We start from the raw sequence: 5,773 nt of genomic DNA, 5'->3' as shown, positions 1-5,773 counted from the left end.
AGAAAAGTGAAAATTTCTTTAAATTGTTTAATTATCATTACTCTCATTTTCAAGTTTAGGAGGATTGGTAGAATCCTTAGAACACCAAAATCTTTAGAACGGATGAAATATGGGTTCTGAATAATAATATCAATAGTAGTTTCTAAGAATACTTTTAATTACCCTACTATGTTTTATGGTTATGTTTACTTCTTAACAAATTTGCAATTCTATTACAATTTTCCAGCTGAATCTGTTTTTCATATAATGTGTTTTCCAATTCTATTAAATTACTTAACCAATTATGTGCTAGATTAAATATGAACAACACAAAAACACTTTATAAAAGTCATCATGTCCTATATATTTTGCATAAAGTGAACATGTTAATCACTTGAAATGTTAGTGCTCTTTTTTTAATATGCAATGTTTCACAAATTTGCATGACATCCTTGCGCAGGGGCCATGCTAATTTTCTCTTTATTGTTCCAGTTTTAGTACATGTGCTGCTGAAGCAAGCACAACATTAGTGCTCTGAAGTGGCCTCACACCATCTGTCTGCCTAATAAGTATTAATTCAATTCTATATGTCCTGTAGAACTATAAATCTGTTAAGACTACGTTATCACTAGAAGTCTAGTTGTAAATTTCATAGCTGATTTATCAAGAATCATATTCATCTCATCCATGTGTGCAGAGAATAATTTTTTCAGCAAGTACTTAAGCAATTTTCTCTTTCACAACACACACACATATGCAATTAGAATATGAAATGATGCTTTCATTAACCAATATGAAATTTTGTTTTGATGAAGTTATATCTTTTTTTTCCTTTCTTTGAAAATATTTGAGGGCCTTATCAACAAGTTTTGCTTGCTGTAGTTCCAAGATTTTTTTTTTTTTTTTTTGGCAGGGGGGAATTGGGGAGATCTCAAGTTTTCATATGAAAGAATATTAGAAGAAACATTTTTTTTTCTTGTGTTGTCACTGTATACACGTCCAGATCTGGCAATTCAAACAGAACAGGTTTCTGTGATTTCTACATCTTTATTTCTTCTAATAATGAATTCTTCTTAAGAACACTTTGTGTAAATTTGATTAACGTGTACAATTATCACAGTTAAACACTTGTAAAAATTGTACCTCATCCAAAACAAAACAAAACCCATATTGAAAGTTGTTAACTCATAGCCAAATCTTGGTGGAAAGTCTTGCTGCCTTTGCCAACAGAGGATAAATTTCTTTTAAACTTCATTTCCCAATTAACTGTAAAGTATAATGACATAAAATTAAACCATAAAATATGAACTTTCCTGATACAATTATGATCCGATCTCAAACATCAGATGGGCCACCAGTGAGCAGGAGAGTAAATGGCTGGCTAGTTCCCAGTCAACACAGACCCTCATTACACCCTTGCCACTAGCTGTCACTCAACTTAATTGTCTGGAGTATTTTCCACAACCTGGAAAGTTCTTGTTTAGAATATATATGTTGCACGTATTTGTAGGTTTCATACTATTATATCTAAATATATATTTTGGTGAACATTCAATTATTTTACAATACACTAATAGAGGCATGAAATTTGAAAAGCATCAGATTACAGGGAGATTTGAGTCTAAAGAGTCTCTTGATGGGGAGTATGTCCAGCGAGGAAAAAAAAAAAAAGGGAGAGAGAGACAAGAAAGCAGAGGCTGAAGAAGTGGGAGGAAGCAGCCTAATGGTGAAATAAGTGTCCTATGAAGACGAGAAGATGGCATCTAGGTACAGATGGTCATTGCCCAGGCAGGCATGAAGGCCAATCTACAGAGAGGAGGGAAAAGTAGAAGGCTGGTTTGTGACTTGGTTTACCTTATTGATGTGGGAATGGAAATTTGTGGCAGCTGCACCTGGTGACTTTTGTTTTTCTCATAGAACATGAAGACATGCATTGTGTGTAAATGAAATGAATAGATGACAACCGCCACATTTGGAAATGGAAAAAGGAGTGTCATAAGATGCAAAGAAGTTTGCTCTTCAGTGTTGAGGACTTGACTAATTCCCTATTTATGAACACTTAGGAAGCAGTCCTGATTCAGAATTTCTAAATCTGATGACAACTAGTGGATTCGCTAGTGCTTTGGAAATTGGCCACCTTGGTCCATCCAGATTAACTCTCCCTTTTAAGTTCTTTTTTTTTTCCTACCTGATACTCAAATAATAGATCTTTTCACTTACTTTTATGCCTAATTCACAGTGTGTTAAAGACACTTGTTTGTAATGTGAAGTGATTTTTCCCCCAAATATGTACCAGTATAATCTGAAAATACAATAAGCATACTTTTGGATTAAATTCAGTTTTGTATTAAATTTAGAATAAAAAACATTTAACTTGAAGGTTGTTTATGAAATCATTAATGATACTGAGCATTTAGAAAAGTAAATGATTATAAATAATGTTTTAAGTAATATATAAAATATGATGCAACCCCCACCACCACCACCACCACCACCACCTTTGTTTTGTACTAGGGCTTGAATCTAGGGGCACCTAACTTCCTGAGTAGCTGGGATTACAGGTGTGCACCAACACACTCAGGTGATAAAACCCTACTTAAAAAAAAACAATATCCACAAAACAGATAAAACTTAAAAGCAATTTTCTATTTTAGTAATAATTAATATGCACTTAAATATAATCCAATTTGGTGTTTGCTTCTGGCTATTGTACAACAGTTTGTGTCAGAACAACCATACTGTTAAAAGCAAGTGTAAGACCAAACTTAAGAATTAAAAGCAACGCTTTGAGGGCATCAAAACAAACAGGGTAGGGCTGGGGTAGTGGCTCAGCGGTAGAACACTCACCTAGCACATGCGAGGCCCTGGGTTTGATCCTCAATACCACATAAAGATAAATAAATAAAATAAAGGTATTGTGCCCAACTACAACTAAAAAATAAATATTGAAAAACAAACAAACAGGGTGGCAGGTATTTGATGGACCAAGATTCTAGAACCCAGGGGCGCTTAACTTCCTTTTTCTTTTGGAGTATTTGCTCATTTGCCTCATAGTGCATAGAGGTCACCTATGTGATGTCATTGTCACCTAGAGATGTCAATCTCAAGGTCTGAAGAGGAAACTTGAAGATCAGAGTTATTAACGTAATTAGAATAAAGGAACTATTCTCTCATATATTCTGCTTCTTTTCACTCAATGGGTTTTTACAGACAACTTTTCCTTTTTAGTTAGGCTGCTTGTCATTCCATCAGATGACTCTAGCAAACTCTATTCAATCTGTCCATATTGTTGGATTCCAGTTTGTACTATTATAAGCACGGTTTCAGTGAATTGCAATGGTTATTATATTACTTCCCTATTAGAATATCTTTCTAGAATACATTCCTACAAGTGCTGAGTCAAAAAGCAGATGCAAGTCAGGTGCAATGGCACAGGCCTTTATCCCAGCAGCTTGGAGGCTAAGGCAGGAGGATATAGAGTTCAAAGCCAGTCTCAGCAAAAGCAAGGCACTAAGCAACTCTGTGAGACCCTGTCTCTAAATAAGATACTAAAAATAGGGTTAGAAATGTGGCTCAGTTGTTGAGTGTCCTTGAGCTCAATCCCCAGTACCCAAAAAAGAAAAAAAAAAAAAAAAAAAAAACAGATGCAGTTCCCGGGTTTAACCACATATTGCCAGTCTCTACTAAAGGAATATCAGCATGTTCTTCTACCATAGTACACATCCTTCAGCATAAGAGTATATTTTTTTTGATAGTTTAAAATGTTTTCCTTTTTATTGGCATATTATAATTATACATAATGGTGGAATTTGTTAAAATATATTCATATATGCATAGAATAAAACAGTATAATTTGATCAATTTCATTCCCAAGTACTTCCCCTTTGATGCCCTTCCTATATTCCACTGGTCTCCCTTCTATTTTTAAAATTTATTCTATTAGTTATACATGACAGTAGAATGCATTTTGATACATTATGTATACAAATGGAGCACATCTTCTCATTCATCTGGCTATACATGGTGCAGAGTCACACCAATATTATAACCATACCTGTATATAGGGTAATAATGTCTCATTCTACTGTCCTTCTCATCCCCACAGCCCCACCCCCTCTCTTCACTGCCCTCTGCACAGTCCTAAGTTCCTTCATTCTTCCCTAACCCCACCCCACACTCCACTATGGATCAGCATCCACCTATCAGAGAAAACATCTGGCCTTTGGTTTTTTGAGATTGGCTTATTTCACTTAGCTTGATATTCTCTAGTTCCATCCATTTACCTGCAAATTCCATAATTTCATTTTTCTTTAGGACTGTGTAATATCCCATTGTGTATATGTAGCACATTTTCTTTATCCATTCATCTGTTGAAGGGCATCTAGGTTGATTTCATAGTTTAGCTATTGTGAATTGAGCTGCTATAACATTGATGTGTCACTGTAGTATGCTGATTTTAAGTCCTTTGGGTATAAACTGAGGAGTGGGATAGCTGGGTCAAATAAATGGTTGTTCCATTACAAGTTTTCTGAGGAATCTTCATACTGCTTTCCAAAGTGATTGCACCAATTTTCAGTCCTACCAGTAATGTATGAATGAGTGTACCATTTCCTACACATCCTCACCATCACTTATTATTGCTTGTATTCTTGATAATTGCCATGGAGTGAAATGAAATAGTAGAGTAGTTTTGATTTTCATTTCTCTTATTACTAGAGATAATGAACATTTTCCATAGGTTTGTTGATAGATTCTATTTTTTCTTTTGTGAAGTGTCTGTTCAGTTCCTTAACCCATTTATTGATTGGGTTATTTATTTATTGGTGTTAAAGTTTTTTGAGTTCTTTATATATCCTGGAGATTAGTGCTCTATCTGAAGTGTGTGTGGTAAAGATTTTTTTCCCATCCTGTAGGCTCTTTCTTCACATTATTGATTGTTTCCTTTGCTGAGAAGAAACTTTTTATTTTGAATCCATTCCATTTGTTGGTTCTTAATTTTACTTTTCGTGCTTTAGGAGTCATGTTAAGGTAACCAGGTCCTACGGGACATGATGAAGACTTGAGCCTACTTTTTCTCCTATTAGGCCTAAGGTCTTTGTTCTAGTGCCTAAATCTTTGATCCACCTTGAGTTGATTTTTGTTCAGGGTGAGAGATAGATGTTTAAGTTAATTTTACTACATATGGATTTCCAGCTTTCCCAGCACTGTTTGTTGAAAAGGCTATCTTTTCTCCAATGTATGTTCTTGGTGCCTTTGTCTGGTGTGAGATAACTGTATTTATATGGGTTTTTCTCTGTGTCTTCTATTCTATACCCCTGGTCGAGGTGTTTATTTGTGTCAATACTATAATGTTTTTGTTACTATGGCTCTGCAGTATAGTTTAAGCTCTAGTATTGTGATGCATCCTGCTTCACTCTTCTTGCTAAGGATTGGTTTGGCTATTCTGGGTTTCTTATTTTTCCAAATGAATTTCATGATTGTTTCTTCTAGTTCTATGAAGAATGTCATTGGGCTTTTAAATAGGAATTGTATTAAATCTGTATAGCCGTTTTGGTAGTATGGCCATTTTGATAATATTAATTCTGCTTATCCAAGATCATGGGAGATCTTCTCATCTTCTAAGATCTTCTTCAGTTTCTTTCTTTAGTATTCTGTAGTTTTCATTGTAGAGGTCTTTCACCTCTTGTTAGATTGATTCTCAAGTATTTTATTGTTTTTGAGGCTATTGTGAATGGGGTAGTTTTCCTAATTTCTATTTCAGAAGATTCATCACTGATGTATTAAAATACATTTG

At 34.7% G+C, this 5,773-nt stretch overlaps 1 non-coding gene across 1 annotated transcript; it reads right to left on the bottom strand.

Moving 5' to 3' along the window:
• Nucleotides 1–394: 394 nt before the first annotated feature.
• On the bottom strand, nucleotides 395–501 carry LOC125616009. Its single transcript, XR_007346603.1, has one exon. It is a non-coding gene; the product is annotated as a U6 spliceosomal RNA (small nuclear RNA).
• Nucleotides 502–5,773: the final 5,272 nt, after the last annotated feature.

This window comes from Marmota marmota, unplaced genomic scaffold (genome assembly GCF_001458135.2).
Source record: "Marmota marmota marmota unplaced genomic scaffold, marMar, whole genome shotgun sequence".
Lineage (NCBI taxonomy): Eukaryota > Metazoa > Chordata > Mammalia > Rodentia > Sciuridae > Marmota > Marmota marmota.
This window is presented reverse-complemented; position numbering and strand designations above follow the sequence as displayed.